Source organism: Artibeus jamaicensis, unplaced genomic scaffold (genome assembly GCF_021234435.1).
Source record: "Artibeus jamaicensis isolate MK-2021 breed Jamaican fruit bat unplaced genomic scaffold, CSHL_Jam_final contig_402, whole genome shotgun sequence".
NCBI classification, from domain to species: Eukaryota; Metazoa; Chordata; class Mammalia; order Chiroptera; family Phyllostomidae; genus Artibeus; species Artibeus jamaicensis.
Genome location: NW_026521818.1, coordinates 18,421,271 through 18,438,654, shown reverse-complemented (window position 1 = coordinate 18,438,654; position 17,384 = coordinate 18,421,271). Strand labels below are relative to the sequence as shown.

At 39.4% G+C, this 17,384-nt stretch overlaps 1 protein-coding gene and 1 long non-coding RNA gene across 3 annotated transcripts in view; one reads left to right on the top strand and one right to left on the bottom strand.

The window, feature by feature from the left end:
- MARCHF3 (membrane associated ring-CH-type finger 3) overlaps positions 1-17,384 on the top strand; it is a 140,836-nt gene that overhangs the window by 2,018 nt on the left and 121,434 nt on the right. The window contains exon 1 of one of the 2 annotated variants that reach the window (XM_053665336.1): positions 15,510-16,297. The exons of the other annotated variant lie outside the window; for it this stretch is intronic. The gene's annotated coding sequence lies outside the window, so the exon portion shown is untranslated. Of the gene's footprint in view, positions 1-15,509; positions 16,298-17,384 lie in introns of those variants that run through there. 2 annotated transcript variants of the gene reach the window in all.
- On the bottom strand, positions 1,290-15,571 carry LOC128627458 (uncharacterized). The gene is made up of 3 exons (XR_008391631.1): positions 15,509-15,571; positions 2,458-2,553; positions 1,290-1,353 (listed from the first exon to the last, which is right to left on the bottom strand). It is a non-coding gene; the product is annotated as an uncharacterized LOC128627458 (long non-coding RNA).

Sequence of the window (17,384 nt, the reverse complement as noted above, 5' to 3'; positions counted from 1 at the left end):
CTTAGTAATCCTGATAAAACATATTTTTAGGAATTTATAACTTGGATATAAATTCATAGTCAGCCTAATCGCTAGTTGCGAGAGTTCACAACTTATAGTTTAAAAAATAATTAAAAACCTTTATCACAAAAATTCGGATGAGTTAAAGGATATGGGAGTGGTTTAACAGCTTAATAAATTTCTGCAGCCAAATTACTGATACTTTAAAAATCTATAAATTCCTTTAATAGCATAATTATTTTGGGTGACAAAATAAAGCCAATATTTTTGTGAAGCATGGTTGATATTTCCCAATAATTTTGTGCTCATAATTGTATTTTAATAATGGTGTTCATTATATGATGCAGAATAAACTGCAGTGATTCTTAAGAAGTCATCTCAAGAAGTATTGTTTTTATTTTTATGGTACTTAAACATTTTGGGGAAAATATGCAAATCCCTAATCTGTGAGTGTCTTTAAATTACATGGTCATAATAATTCTCTTGTCTTGATATGGATCATCTGAGTCAACTGGGTTGTTCCTTAGAAATTCATTTCACAGGCTGGATTTCAGTCTGTAGGATTCCAGTCTGGGGTGGGACTTAGGAATCTACATTTTTAACAAGCACCCCCAGGCGATTCTTGATATAAAAAAACTATATAGTCTGTAAGTTGATTTAACAAGTATTTTTTTCCAAAATGTCCAGGTGGTATTTACTGGCCTTATGAAATTTATGGTCAATGCTTTAGTTCTCGGTCCTCAACAATGGTGCCTTTTGTCCTATGTTCAGAAGTGTTTTGGAAGCCTAGGTCATCCTTATTCTAGGTTAGCTCCAATTCTAAGGAAGTCTGGGGAAGCAAGGTAATTTGAGACCCTGTCCCAGTCTTAGTCCTTCTATTCTCTACTTCAAGTCTAGTGGGTCCTTGGGGTGCTTTGGGGTGACTTTGCCAGTCCCAACTCACATTGCTGGGCATTTCTCCTTGGAGGGTAAAAGAATCCTACTCCTTAGGGGCCACCTTTGACACTTTGAGGGGGCTAGAACCTCAGCAGGGCTGGTACTGACTTACCTGAGATCAAAGATCTTCTTGGAAAGCTGTAGCTGGTTTGCCCCTCTCTCAGGAGTGTCCCAAGCCAACCACCCAGAGGGCCAGCGAGTCTTATTTCCAGAAAGTCATCTTAGAAGATGTCCAATGAATTGGGTACATAGATTTTCTCAGCATCTCAGCAGAATTGATCGTAATCTCTCTTTTCAAACCAGTGTGAATTTTGATTTATTAATTATTGGCTATTTGTTTTTTTATGTATAGTGTGATATCGATGTTTGAATTCTGTTCTCCCATTTCAGACTGGCATAATCCTCAGTTTAAGACTCCTAGATAAGGTTTAAAAGAGAAAGAATTTATGAGAAGTTATGTCCTTCACTCTTTCTACCATCTAAATATCTAAAACACTAATGACTTCTCAGAGGTCAACAGTACCCAGAATATTTACTTCTCTGATGGCAAAAGGATGTGGGTAAGATGGGAAACTGAGCTTGGGTTGTTCCAGGCCACTGCACCATTACAGGATTTTTACAGAGCAATTTCTCTTTTAAGGAGCACTTGGCAGGCATGTTTATAGGTCACTTATCTTAACAATCCTTTGAGTATGATGATTGTTTTTCCCCCACTTTGTTACAGATGAGCAAACAGCAACCACAAAAGGATAATAATATTTAGATCCTGTCTTTCACATTCAAAGATGACACCAATAACTGAGAAGTTGGCCTTGTGTTTTGTATTGTTGTTATTTAGCATCATGGTGAGATAATAAAGTTATTCTTAGTCATTTATACCATCTACAGAGTTTCAGCATTTTCTTATATTGAATATGACCTTGGAACAATTTCCTTTAGAAAGCTTACTACCATATACGATAATTGGTTCAATGACCCTGACCTTAACCAGCCGGCCTTGACCCACAATGGCAAATAATTTGCTAAAGGTCATAGAACACAATGGCAGAAAAGCCTATACGTAGAATTTTTTTTTGACCAATATTTTAGACCTGTACTGTTTGTCTGTTGAGTCATGTTGCTAATAATGTTTTTAGGCTGGCAGGATAGAGTTGCTTATATTTATTTCACTTGCCCAGCTTCTGTATGATTGGAAGGACCTAGAAAATTTTAAAAGCCTAAGGTGAAATCTCAGCCCCTGATTATACAACGGGACTAATTTGTGCCTAGTTAAAAATGACAGTAGAATGCTACTTTTCTTGGAACTGGGTCGTAGGTCATTGCAAGCTTCTAAGCCACAATTTTGCAATTCTGGTCTTGTGGGGAGGGTTGTTATTGTTTTTTGTTTTGTTTTGTTTTGTTTCATCCACAGCAAAATCTACTTATAAAAAATTCACTGTCAAGTCAGTCTACCCTTGTAACAGCTCCTAATATTAAAATTTTAGCCACAGTTCTCCTCCAAAATTCTCCTCAAACTCTTACCTTCGCTTTGGTTTCTCGTGTCCAGTAACATCTTCTAATATAGAACAGGCATTGAGCTGTAGAAGTTTTACACTAGCTTTAACTTTGTGGATTTAACTATAACAATAGTAAGAAAAAGTAAAAAGGGTAATATTAAAGTCATGTTGATAAGTGTATCACGTTAGATATGCCCAGCTTACAGTTTCCGTGGGAAATTTAAGTTCCAGATGAATGAAGTGACAGATGCACTCATCTGTGACCTTACAGACACACTTCTGGGGCAGGCTGGGAAATGACTGAAGACAGCATCCTGGGTTACAGAAGAAAAGCAAATGTTAAGCACTGAGAAAAGAGTTGGCAAAAAGTCAAGGGTCAGGGGTGGGATGGGATGGGGAGAGTGGTGGGAAAAAAATACCTCCAGCAAAATGCCAGACAGGGTGGTAAGAAATTTATAAAGGTGCTGATGGTTTGGGGATTCTTGGGGGCATTGATTCTGTTTTATATTGTCTTCACAACCCACTTGCCCTGCTTGCATTAAATAATTTATTATAGCAGCAGGCCTTCCTCTGGTTAGTTTCTTTTTTTATAACTTTTTCCTTCTCATCTCTGGGTCTAATCAGAGGCATATAAAATAGTGTGGCTGCTCCAGAGTACTTAGGAAAACCCGTGATCAATATCACTGTGCTACATTATAAACCCATGACTGTACCTTTCTATTTTGCTGTGTTCTTCCCTGTTGTATTTAAAACAGTATCTATGTTTTAAACAATATTTTATTAATCTTTGCACAATGAGACTTCTGGGCTTATTCTTCTTGGCTGGAGCTATCTTTTAAGCAATCCATCATTAGAACACCATTAATCTAATGATGTATTTATTGCTCACTATTGCAGCACTGGCAAGAAACCCAGTATGGTTCTAAAAATTTGATTAAAAAGAAATCAAGTTTTTGCAAGGCGTAGCCATCCAATTATGTTAGCAGCTGCCAAGTATATTTTATGCTAAAACACACACACATATTTTAAGTGAGCAAAATCGTGATCTTTTCAAAAGCTTTTAAAACACTTTACTCTGAAATTAGTTGAACAAGAAGATGCCTCATAGGCCCTGGCCAGTTAGCTCTGTTGGTTAGGGTGTCATCCTGATGTGTAAAGGTTGCAGGTTTGTTTTCCCATCAGGGCACTACAAGAAGCAACCCATCAATGCATAAATGGGCAGAACAGCAAACTGATCTCTCCTCACCACCCCCATCTTTCTTGTCCTATCTTTCTCTCTTTCCCTGCCCCTTCCCTTCTCTCTCAAAAATCAAATTAAAAAGAAAAAGAAGCCTTGTAATTAGAAAGATCATGAGCGCACTCCCCACCTCATCCAAAATTAAGGTATTTTTTCAGATTATACTCCTAGACACTAAAATAAATAGATCTACTTAACTGATAATTTGGGTGATGAGAACTAGCTCCCAGTCCTTTAACCATCTTCAAGATAATCATTACAAATCAGAATGAACTTAAATTAATTAATAAATAGTGATAGAGTATCTATCATGGGTAGTACCTCTTCTCTGCTTAGTAAACTCAAAATGCCGTTTAAGTGTTAACATCTGTGGGAAGGTTTTCCATGTCCGTCATTGGCCTGCTTGTATATTGCCAGCAGAGCCTTTACCTCCTCTGGACAGGGAGCTCCTTAAAGGGCAGAGACCACACCTTTCATCCTGTAGCTTCTCAGGAAGTAGATCTAAGTGCACTATAGAATTTCAAGCGAACACTTGCAAGGCCTTAAAAGAATATGGCAAAGCTATTCACCAAAAGTTTGAATGGTAGCAATAACTGAATCCCAGTGCCAGACTTTCAATTTCAGCACCAATTTCAGCACTTCTTGTATCATCTATTCCTGCCTCCTCATCTTCAAAGTCCCTCTGCTTTCTTCCTGCCTTGCCTCCTTCTCTCACCACCTTGCGGTTGTGTCTTCATCAAGGATACCTTCAACTCTCTCCCGAGCCCAGTCCTCCTCCCCTGGTGCTTTTTTTACCCCCATATCCCTTGAAGAGGCAGCTAACCCGTGGGCCCCACTTTGACACATGGAACATCCTCACTCTCGTATCTTTTGAAATCTCAGATGGCTTGGCCTTTCCCCACCTCGTGGAGGTCACTAGCTAGCTGTGGCTGTGGGAGGGTTGGGGGCCTTGGAGGAGCAAGACGGTGCAGAGCCCAGAGGCTGCTAATATCCAAGGCTCAGCATAACGGGGACGTGACATCTGTTACATGAAGCTTTTTGAAAAATTAAAAATCCAGCAGATTTTTATTTCAGAGACTAACTTTAACTTTCATAATGCTTTTCATTTATAAATCCCCTTTTGTTCAGGAAGTGCTCCCTACATAGTCATTTTTATGACATAATCTGATGGCTTAGGTAAGCACCAGTTCTTACTCAGGACTGGGTCGCCGAGGTCGTGTACAGATCGTGTGTCCAGGTGAAGTTTATGGATCTGCTTGAATTAAGTATAACCGCCTGAGGCCGAGGCCATTAGGATAGTCTTTTTTGTAGGTCTCCGCAGGCTCTAAATTACTATAAGAGATCAAGGACCCCTATTTTCTGTCTCATCTGGGAGACCAAGCTTCACTTAAATAGGTGCTTTCTTCTCATATCTGCCAAGAAAATATCATTAGAAAATTCAGTGATTACCGCTAAAAGTTATATAGATGTCCAAGGCAACAAAGAAGAAGATGAGCAACCCAGGATTAGGTCATGGACTCAAACACTGGTTTCTTCTGGATCTTGTAAGTCAGGAGCACCTGTTCCTGCAAGTCCAGGGCTTCTGCTTTCACCTCGGAGCTGGGGCCTGGGAGGACTGGAGGGAGGCCCCGGTGAGGGTTAGTAGCAAAGGTCTGTGGAATACGAATATAGTGCTTACCCTCTTCCCTCCATTCAGCGGCTGTTGTCCCTGTGGTGCATTTTCTCACGTTTGCTTTTAGGTGTCCCAAATACCAAATCTTCCTCTTATACTTTGTGAGTATGTCACACAAAGATTCTCACGAAAAGTTCTCATCCTTAACATACGTTTCCCTAGTTTCAACTTTTCTTCTTCATTGAGCCCCACCCTCCAGCAACGTTTTCCTTTCTTTCACATTCTCCTCCTGTTCTGGTAAGAACTCTGCTTCAGGAAAACTCTGTCGTGATCAGTATTACAGTTAATCTTATCCCCGAGAAAGAAAGTGCACTTTTGGACATTTTCAAAGGACTTTCTTACAGCATTCTAGTGTATTTTTCTGATGCCAAGAAAAAGATGACAATAAGGTGGCTTCTCCTCTCCAGAATATTGCATGTTCTGGCAGCCTTGTGCAGTGTGAAAGTAATTAGCCTCACATAACCTCAGTTTTTACCAGCCTTACCACGCTTGCCAGGCACCCCCCTTACCCTCCTATTCATTCTTACCACCTCCTGTGTCATTTTAATCATTAAGAAACAAGATCACAAGTCTCTACTAGCAAGAAATATTCATCACAACCAAGGAGAGGATGCTTTCTACAGAAACCAAATGGGTACCCGCAGAATGGGAAACGGAAGGGCAGGGCTACTCTTGATTTCTTTAAAAACAGAGCACGTAGATCAGGGGTGTCAAACTCATTTTCACCAGGGGCCACATCGGCCTCCAGGTTGTCTTCTAAGGGCCGAATGTAATTGTGGGACTGTGTAAATGTAACTGCTCCTTAACAGTCAAGTGAGAGCTTGTCACTGTTGCCAGGTAGAAAAAGGTGCCAGGCCGGATAAAATAAGGTGGAGGGCCAGATTCAGCTTGCGGGCCTTGTGTGTGCCACCTGTGATGTAGATTGATGTACCTTTCCTTGGTAAGGTCTTCTTTGTTGTTCTAATTAACCCTGGCTTGTGTCTCTTGGGTTTATTGCCTTGTAGCAATTGTCTATAGTTGTCACTTCTTTCTTTCCCTTTAGAATTATTTCCAGTGAGAGTTAGTTTTCTCTCCTACAGTTATTTTATTTATTTTTGGTATTTCAGGTTTCTTTTCATGATCTACCTCTTTGAGCTGGGTTGTTTCTCACCTCTCCAGACGTTCTTCTAGCACTTTCCTACCCCCTGACAACATCTCACAGGGTAGCAGCGTCACACTGAATGAATTTCCGTTTTCACTGTAGATTAGTAATGAAGACACTAAGTGGAATTCTGATGGTGACCCTTTCAAGAACTAAGGCACCATTTATATCCTGCTTTAATTATGGTCTCTTAGAAAATTTTCCCATTATAATGTTCACCCCATCTTCTAAGTAGTGTTTTTTCAAATACTATACAAAATTATGAAATCTGTGTGCATTACATTTCCTGCTCTCCATTATGTGCTAAATTTATAATTCTATAATTTTCCAGTGGGGAAATGCTTATAAGACTGGAATGGTTAATTTAGTTTCGAGCCATACTGCTTTTTTTGCCTATTGCAAACCATTAGACATTTAGATAGTCTTTCGTTTACTTCATTCCCAACCCCCACAGGCAGGTCTCCAAATAGTAGTTCCATTCCATCCCTTTCTTCCACAGTCAGTTACTATCTGTGCTTTCTTTGGTAAGATGGGTATTGTCTTTTATTGGTCCCTAATATTTTCAACTTTAAAATAATTCTACATAGCTGAAAAAAGGAAACACAGGCATTGTCCTTTGACGATCATGGTGTTTCCCTCCTTTTTTTCAGGCATGTCTGCCTCCTGACTACAAATTACAATATTGCACCTCTGCTCTGGAGCGCTTCTGCCCCTTAATCCTCTTGTACCAGTGGAATGTGAAGCTGCTTCTACTTCCTTTACATCTGCCCTGTGCCTGGGATCTGTGCTAGTCCTACTCGGTCTCTGTTGAAATTCTTGTAATTGGATAAGGCCTCACAATTGGTAGCCTTCTAAAACAAAAGACCAGTGAATGGTGTACTTCACTTAGGTATTGGGAAGGGGAGGAACAGGTGTCCTAGGCAAGCAGGAGGTGAAAGTCAATGTTTTTAAACAGACAGAGAAGGCTAAAGATAGAGAGACCATTTGGTACCAGCTATCTATGCCAAAGTACCATCTTCTGGCTGTGATTTCTAGGGTGTTTTCCTCTTGGGCTCTTCTGGTTGACTGTTCCAGTGTTGTCAGTTAAAATTCTGTATCATCCCATATCCATGATTGTTGGAGTTTACTGAGCTAAAGTCAGAAATCCTAGTTCCATTCCTAGACCATCCCAGAGACCCACAAAAAAAAAAAAAGTGATGTTGTTGAATGGAAATTCCCTGCTAGGAGACCTTCTGCACAAAACACAAGACCCCAATTCAAACTAACATTAGCAGTAAGACAAGTGTATTATCTATGTGGGAAGTAGGGCCCATGGCGGGATTGTTTGATTTGGCGGCACAATGTTATCATCAAGGATACAGGTGCCTCTCATCTCTCTGCCTCTGTTGTCCTCAGGGACCACTTCACCCTCAGACTGGTTCTTTTCTTGTTTGCAAGATGGCCGTGGTCATTCAGATGTCACTGGCAGGCCTGTCAATATCTAGAGCACAGAAAAGGGATACCTCCTTCCAGGTCTCTTTTTGAAGGATATGAAAACATGACTAAGAAGAATCTGAGTAGACCTCTCTTGTCTTTCTCATTGATCAGAACAGGATCTCATGCCCATCTCTAAATTGGTCACTAGTGAGAAGAGTGACCATCATTGCCTGAGGGAGAAAGGAGGTGAATTTGAACAAACTCAGGATTCTGTTAGTAGGAAAGAACTATTGGGTTGGCCAAAAAGTCCATATGGTTGTGTCAGTAAAATAAAAGACATGTTTTAATTTTTACCAATAACTTTATTGATATGGATATTTTGAGTATGGCGGCTAGCTCCCACGCAGTATAACATCGATTATTCTCAGTTAATGTCTGGATTTGTTCGCTATCTACTTCAACTCATCTACCTGACCACAGAGTACCATCCAGTGAAAGATCTTCAGCCCAGAACTTCACAAACCACTTCTGGTATGTTCGATCTGTCACAGCACCTTCACCATACACTGCACAAATCATTTTCTGTGTTGCAGTTGCATTTTCACCTTTCTTGAAATAATAATGCATAATATGCCAAAAATGTTGCATATCTTCTTCCATCTTAAGTCTTAAAATGGCTACACAAAAATTCACCGATTTTGATAAGTTTTTTTTCTTAAAGTCACACTGGTATAACAGTGGTCACAATACAATCTAACAAAACTTTTTGAATGAAGTTAAAGAACTAAGTGCTACTAGAGCCACCTTATAGAAAAAATCAAATGAACTTTTTGGCCAACCTAATATGTATGTGGGAGTGAGGGGGCAATAGATGTCAGCAGGCAATTGTAAGTGTCTACTACATTTCGTGACTTGGAAAGTAACTGCGAAATTCCCCTTCTGACTGCTGTGTAGTTGGTTGGTACCATGAACTACATGAGCTACACATTCCTGGACACAAAATGTTAATGCTAATTTGACAGGGAGAAAAAAGCCATAGTGAAGACTAATTAAGGGCAGAGAAATGAACCAAGATCAATAATTATTCTGATTAGAACCACAATAAACCCTAATGAATCTGAATGTATTAATTTATATCTATTCGTACTCTCTAAGTAAATGATCTTTATCGAGTATAAAAGATTAAGATAATTTGCTTATTTCTCAATAATTCTATATTTCTGATATGTTATTTTGCAGCATAGGTCTACTGGAATGTAAAACTGTCATTTCATTTTTATTTACATATCACAGCGTTAACAATAATGATAATTACTGCCCTGACTGGTATGGCTCAGTGCATTGGGTGTCATCCCACAAACAAAGGTTGCAGGTCAGGTCCCTGGTTGGGGGTGTATGAGAGGCAACAGATTGATGCTTCTCTAATACATTGATATTTCTCTCCCTCTCTTTCCCTCTCTCTAAAAATAAATAAATAACATTCTTTAAAAAATAATAGTAATTACTGTTGATTGTAACTGGCCATTATTTATTTAGTGCTCTTTTATAAATTAGGCCCTTGGCATCCAAGAGGAGCTAGTAATTTGCTTAAGTCCCATGGCTCCTGTGTGAGTAAGCTAGGATTTAGGCTCAGGTTCACCTGCTCATGGCCCCTTTCTACTTTCCATGGCTTCCCTTTGCCTTACAAAATAGTCCCAAGACTACTACAAGGCCTAAGTGGCTGAGCCCTGCCCATCTCTTGACCTCATTACTTACCGTCTTGCCTCATTCCAATCAAACTAGCTTCCTGTTGTTTTTTTGATAAGCCAGTTCCATTCCCACCTCTGACCCCGTTCCCTCCGATTGGATCACACATTCAGTTTGTCTGGCTATATCTTTTCCATTAAGGGCTCCTCATCACAGGCACCTCTCAGGACTATCCCATCTGATCTGTTTAGGAGGCCCCCACTGCCAACCCCAGGTCTCTTTTTCTCCCCTATTTTCATGTTCTTCATGGTGCTTGTCACAATCCTATTTTGTGTACCTGGCTTTGCCTTTCTCCTCCTCTCATAGATAAGTTCCATGAGGGCAGAGACCCTGGCTGTATTCGTAAAATGAATGAACAAGCAAGCAAGTTAATGAAGAAATGCATATGTAGAAGTTTTGACATTAATTCAGTCAGTCCATTGACATTAATTCAGTCAATTAATAATTCAATCTTTATTACTTACAGTGGGATGTAAGGCATCCCTACTAAAGTGGAATGCCGACTGTCATTTAAGCTGAGTATATGTATTTGAGCTTTTTTTCCTATAAAACTTGAAAATAACAAAATTCTGCTTTTCTGTCTCTCTTTGAGGGCAAAATAAGATAGAGATATCAAAGTTATTTAGAGAAAAGATAGATTTACTACAGTAGAATTACATGAGCTCGAAGAGCTTGGTACAAGAGGGAAATTTGAGTAACACTTAATTTAACTTTAGTTTTTATGTTGATTACAGTTTTAAGGATGCCAGCTCCTTTATTTGGGTATAAGTCCTTAAAAAGATAAATTATAAGTTAGCAGAATTATAATTGCATGATAATTTGCAATAGCAAATTCACCTAAAATAAAACTATTTTCTCTGCTTACAAATTATTTTTCATTTGAACTCACATATCTACTACAATGATTTGTTCTTAGAACTCAATTATTCTGAGGACATTATAAAGGTGAAAATTGAAAAATAGCTTTACCTCACATGTTCATTGGAAAGGAATTGACAAATGAAGCTGAACACCCTGCTCTGAAGTCCCCTTTCTCTAGCATTTAACTTGGGACTATTTCCCCTAGAGTACATGTTAATTCTTTCCCTGTCAATCTGAGGATGGCTTGTGAGCCTTTGTTTTTTTTTTTGGTTTTTTTTTTTGAGGTTTGTTGTGTGACTTTACCACTCAACTAAATAAATCATCATTTCAACTTTGACAAAATGTCACATTTCCCCCCTGGCTGCTCCACTGTCCTGGGTCCTGTCCCAGGTGGCCTTTCGAGTTGCGGAGTCTTTCTCTGCACAGATTATCAGTCTAAACCCAGTTGACACTCTTCTGCCTTCTCGGGTCCCCACTATCACAGAAACCTGTTAGAACCACCTACTGAAATGTCGTACACCTATGAAATGTACTTCTCAGCTAAATCCCCTGTATCAGATTGCTGAAAGCAGATCTAAATTTTAAGGTGAGTAGAATACATCCATATTTGAGAATAATTTTTAACCTGGTTCCTTCCAGATTGTTTTTATGTTTTGTATCAGCAACAAGTCAGAAAAAAAACTGAAGGGAGAACTCTGAAAGGAAAAAGGATGTTTTGATGTTCATATTGTACTTTCTTCCTGAGTATTTTGGCAGGGACCTTCCTCACTTTATAACTTGGGTAGATAGGGGTATATGACTTGGTGAGAACCCATCAAGACCCTGGTGGCAATAAGATCGGTAATTAAAGAGCTGGATCAGTGTATCATTATTAAGTTGGACAGGTGCATGGTCTATGTAAGCTCTTGAGAGCCTGCCTTTAACAGGCAAGGGTAGTTTTCATGTGCAGTAGATTGGGCCTTTTAAGGCTCAGAAAGACCTTTTTTTTTCTTTCTTGCTAAGCTGTGTGGGTGGGAAACAGCATGAGGTTATGGGAAATGTATAGTAAAAGCAGTAACAATGAGAAAGAATCCCTACTGGGTATGCACATGGCTGGAATAGTTCCTAAGTGCTTGGGGTGAGGGGGTGGCAGTGAGGTTTCCTTGGCAGAGGCAAAGTAGAACATGTGCCTTTTCCATGTATGAACACTGTGCTTTGAAAGGTTCTTTATGATTCACAGAAGCAGCTGCTTTTGAGCCGGTGTAGCCACAGAGTTTTGGAAATTCACATAAATAGGTGTATTGCAGGCTCCTGACATCTGTTTTGGAGATTTGGTTGAGTGATTAGAATTTGCTTATGCATAAGTGACATGGAACAAGTATTCTTCATTAGAGTGTTAGGCCCGTTAGGGTTTGTGAATGAAAGCTAACAAAAAAAAAAACCAAAAAACCCCACAACATTTTGAACAGTATTTGCTATGTTACATACATACATAAATTTGCAACAATGACTTTCTTCTTAATTTTGAAAACTATGTATGACAGTTTTACCTTGCCTGGTAAATCAACTTTCCTGAGTTACTCTCAGATTTTTGTTGTAATGTAAGGCTTTCCTGCTAGGTATTCATAATCTTATTGTGCATATTTGGGGTGAGTTTTATTTTGTCCATAGTTTTAACTAACAAATCCTGTTGTTTTCTGTTTTGGCACACTTCTATTCCATTTCTGAGTGTTAGTTTTTTCCTATTCTTCTATCCTTACTAATAAGTTATTCTCACTTTTCTAAGGATTTCAAACCTAAGTAATACAAGCAGTACTGTTTCCTATCATTTTCAACAGACTCAGTTTTGTTCAGTTCTTCAAACAAGATAAGTAACTAGGACATGATTATTTCACTTTTTGACAGATGGTTTTCAATTTATTAGATACTAACATAATCTAGCATTTTCACAGGTTGCTTTTTTTTTAAAGTGAAAGCTTTGTTTTTAATGGGCTATTATTATTGTGTTTCTAAATAACAAAGTAAAAAAAATTACCACAAAATAAGACTAATGTGGATATCTTGAACTGGAAACCATTGGAAATGTTTCGTGGCTACACTTTGTGCTAAATATAAAAATAATTGTATTTCCCATGTGTGAGCATCAAAAGCCCCGGTTGGAAAATCACATGGTTTAGCAAGTAGGTCACTATTGATGGTAGAACATGAGACAGGAAATGTTACCGCTAAGATTAGAGGCCCAAGCAATATGTCTCGCCACGCCAGCTGCATTGTTCATCCTAAGAAGTGGAGGGACTCAACATGGTGTAATGAACTTTAGCCCAATTCAAAAGCATTAGCGAGGATAGCCTTTTAATCTGTCATCCCTTTTGTTTCTAGATAACTCACTTTCCCCGTGGGTAAAGTAGCTGAACTGCTTGGGTTTGCACATTGGCAGACCTCTGAATACCAATTAAAATGGCAACCTTTACATTCTAAAAGTATAAATGGAAGTAGTAATCAACTACATGGAGCTATATCTATAGATTTACCTGGTGTTTGAAATCACTAACAATAAATTAGCAACCATTCAAAAATGAATTCTCTTAACATCTCATTTATCTCAGAGAACAGACTGACAGCTGTCAGAGGGGAGGCTGGTTGAGGACTGGGTGGAAAAGGTGAAGGAATTAAGCAAAAAAGGAAAAACAAAACAAAACCCCTCACAGACACAGAGAACAAACAGTATGGTGCTTACCAGAGGGAAAGGTCGTGGGGGAGGTGGAGGAGGGTAAAGGGAGGGTCACATGGTGACGGAAGGAAACCTGACTTCGGGTGCTAAATACACAATTATAGAACTGCACACTGGAAACCTATATAACTTTATTAAGCAATGTCACCCCACTAAGTTCAATTTAAAAAATTTAAATAAAAAATAAAATCCTTTAAAAAATTGTATTTATCTTCCTATTTGCAGGTGAGGTAGGGATATGGGGGGAAAGAACATTTTTAAGGGATCCAGTTACCTTTGCTTTTTCTTTTTGGGGGCAATATGAGGAAAATTTATTATTTACAGGTGGGACTTTTCACCATAGAAGGTACCTAATTTTTGCGTACGATTGCATAGTCTAGTTTTTAAATAAAAGGCTAGAGAGGAAAAGCAGCATTCTCCTGTGTCTGCCCCAATGAAAGAGAATACCTTATTTTTGGGGGCCAGGCCAAGAGGGGGCCTTGGATTCTGAGAGCAGCCATCCTGCACACACCGGATTAAGCAGTTGAACACAAGCCCAAAGTTCCAGGGGTTGCTTGGGTGAGTAGATGGAGGCCTGCCGAGATGACTGAATTTGAATCTGTCATGAGAGCATTGAGTATTCATTCGCTTCCAGCACAGAGTCCTTCAGAAAAGTACCCCGGCTTATGGAATCCACATATTGTGCCTGGATCGTTTTATTGCCTGAACCCTGGAGGCCTTTTCTAGGCTCATGTTTTCAGAGGTCGTTAATGCCGATGAAAACACTCTGCTTTGAACTCGGATTATTTCATGCAGGTTATAAATTTCAAGAGAGGAGGTGGTGTGGAGACTCACTGGAAAGAGCACTTTGACAGTGCTTTAGTGTTTGTTCCTTCTGTAGTATAAACACAGAGCCTAGATGTTATGCCTGGTGCAGGGACAGGAGGCTGGGAAGGGGGTCGGAAGCACAGCTCCCACAGACGAGCTGCTGGAATGAGACTACTGGGAGTGGTTTCTAATGGGCAGTAAGAGGTCTGTTGGCTTCTGCCTGGAGAAAATACAAGTCTTGTGGCAGTCTTGCACCACTGGTGTGCCTGCTCCTCACTCCTAGTGAAGCAAGTGGGTTGGCCCAGCTCATTTTCTAGGCCTCTGTCAGAGAATGTCACTTGGTGGGGTAATATTGGAATATGTGTAGGGGTGCCTGATGTTTGCTTTGAAAATCTTTGAAAGATCCCTTTTCTAGTTTCAAAAATGTATGAATAACTAATAAATACTCAAATCTTTTTATGTCTTATGGAACTCTTTACCACCTTGTGAAACTGGCTATGTAAGTTCAGTTACTGCAATGAGATTTCTCTTTGATTCCAATGTAAGTGACCCGGTGGCCAGGTCCCCCATTCTGCTTCAACCCCAGTCAGAGCCCTGAGCCTGGTGCTGCCTCCGCCTCTGCCTACAGGTGGAAGTACAGTGAGTTACCAGTCACCCTCCTGAGCCTTATGATCCTTTCCTGGGAAAGGAGCAGAAAACTGGATCATTTATATGGATTTTGTTCCAGTGTTAACACTATATGATTCTATTCATCTTTCAAGCCTGTTTGTCTTTTCCCCCCCTTTTTGTAGAGAAAAAGATGTGAAATTTTCTAGTTGGTAACTTTTCATTGTAAGGTTAGCACTCACCAGGTTGGCTGCTGAAGTTGCTGTTTTGGATGTTTTTTTTTAACCTGCGTTGTATGGAAGAACTCAGATACAATTTGTCTGATCACAAATTCTGAGCAAGAGTAACCAAGAGTTACTAGCTGTTAGTTTCATGTGAGAAGAAGCAAGACTTTTGAGGGGCAAGGGTTGGGGCAGTTTGGGTTGGTGGGGTGTGGAGGATTCAGTTTCATAGGAAAATAGAGACAGGGAATGCAGTATGCAAACATGTAACAGGAATCCAGTCACGATTCACAGTCAGTAACCTCTGCCTTTTCATATAGGAAATATAATACCAGTGCTTATAAACCTGTGTACAAGGAAGTAGCACCAATAAAAACTTCATTCCTAAGGGCCATCTTGACACTTTCTAAAAGGCCTGATGAAAGGCTATTTTAGTTTTAACTGAGATACAAATAACTTCTTCTTATCTTTAGTTTCTTTGATGACAGATAATATTGGTAGAATCTCTAAAATACAGAAAACAACCTAGATTGGATTATTTTTCTTGTTGCCTTTCTTTTTGTTAACAAAACTTTTTTTTTTATATTCTCTATACCTCCCTTTCCTCAAACACAGACATAACCAATCAAGTTAACTTCCTGAGAGGGAGTTATCCTTACCTTTTGTGAAAGACTCTCTGGTCGTGAGAATGGTTGACCTCTGAAAGGAATTACAGGCTTTGGAATCTCCTCTGTAGGAGTTTTCGAAGAACAAGAGAGAAGTTAGTTTTCTCAAGGAGGAAATTTGACTGAACAAATTCTGGAGATCAACTTTTGGTCCTATCTTTCTTGATTTTAAAACTTACCTCTATTGTTGTTAGTGCCTTAAGAGATTTCATTACGGGCAACAAATCATTTCTTCTAGATGTTTATGACCGTCCTTTCAGACTCTTGAAATAGGCTTTGGCCGCCGGACTGGGCTGCCTGGCCTGCTGCCTGGCACGTGACTTCGTTAGCACTGGCTGCATTCGTGTACCCGGGACTTCCTGAGCTCCTGCCCCTCGGCGCGGCAGTTGTGGAAAACCACATTCAAAGGAAATAATCCAAGTGATAAAAGACTCTAAATTTAGAAAACTCTTCTCTCCCATATAAGAGAACACAATTTGTTTCTTCATCCCACACAAAATAGAACTGTCCAGAAAAACAACCATGAAAACACATGACCCCGTCACTTTCCTCCCACTTGCAGCTGTCAAGCCTTCCTAGTGAAATTTGTGTGTGCTGAATAATTTTGCAACACCTCACAGTCACATGTTTTAGTGTCTGTTGAGGCTGAAAACTGTCCATCCATCTGAGGGGTATGTCATTATAGCCTAGCGTGGAGACAGACACTTGGGAGCCTCGCCCAACCCTTCTGCATGGAATCCACCTGACTGCCTTCTAGGTGCCAGCAGGAGACAACTTGCCCAGGTAATCTGCCTGCATTCCTCACTCAGTGGGGTTTTGGATGGATGGTTTCTCTGGAGCTATCAGGAGACAGAAGTTCAGGGATTATCCAGGAGTTCTTTGAGCAAATAACGATCAAGGGCCCTTCACGGAGAACATCCATTAATTTTTAATTTTTGAGTTGCAAATGGCACTAGAGATTATCTTGATCTGGATAATCTCTAGATTGCAAAATAAACCACTGGGGTGTGGGGAGAAAATACTAGAACTTTTGTTTATTTTTAATACAGTGAAAATAAGAAAAATTAATTTTTATTAGTATATATGAGTTGACATTTGCACACTCTCCCCTGTTCTTTAGGTCAGAAGGCCCCGTGTTCTGAGGGACGAGTAGGTTTCCCTCAAGAAGGAGGGCTTGACCTGGTGCCCTCACCTGCCCATAGCATGGTGCATTGTATTTGTATGTGTCCAGTCCAGTTAATTTGTGGAATATTAATTTGTTTCAGTTAAACTAGCCCCCAACAACAACAAATTAAACAAGAAAGGTAGCTTAAAAAGATTCTGGCAACAACAAAAAGCAAAATGCAGATTGAAGAGAACACTAATTATACAAGTGAGAACAAGGGAACCGTATGAAATGGAGGAGTTAATACTAGGATTCTAGGACAAGCTTTTTGTTAGTCATCTTATGAGTTAAAAAAAAACAATACTGATACAATCCATTCTGACCCTAAAGTTAGCCCCTGCATTGCAAAACTATCAAGACAACTAACAAAGTTAGGATTTGCATCTACTGTAATTAAGAATGCACATATTGGAAGGAAGTGTATACTTTGTCTTGAGAAGTTTCCTAATGAAAATAATGAAGGTACCATAATGGAAAAAAAATGGAGAATAACCTCTACAATTTTTAAAATCCAGTGTTTAAATGTACTTATTAATCTTCATAAAATTTCATTAAACTGGTGTTTTGAAGTCTCTTTGGAGTTTATTACTTGTATGAAAAGTTAAAAGCCACATATCTTTAGGAAACACTTGTTCTTTCACCTAACACAAGACCAGATAAGATAATATGTTGGAAACTATCTATCTGAGTTTCTTTGTCAGAAAA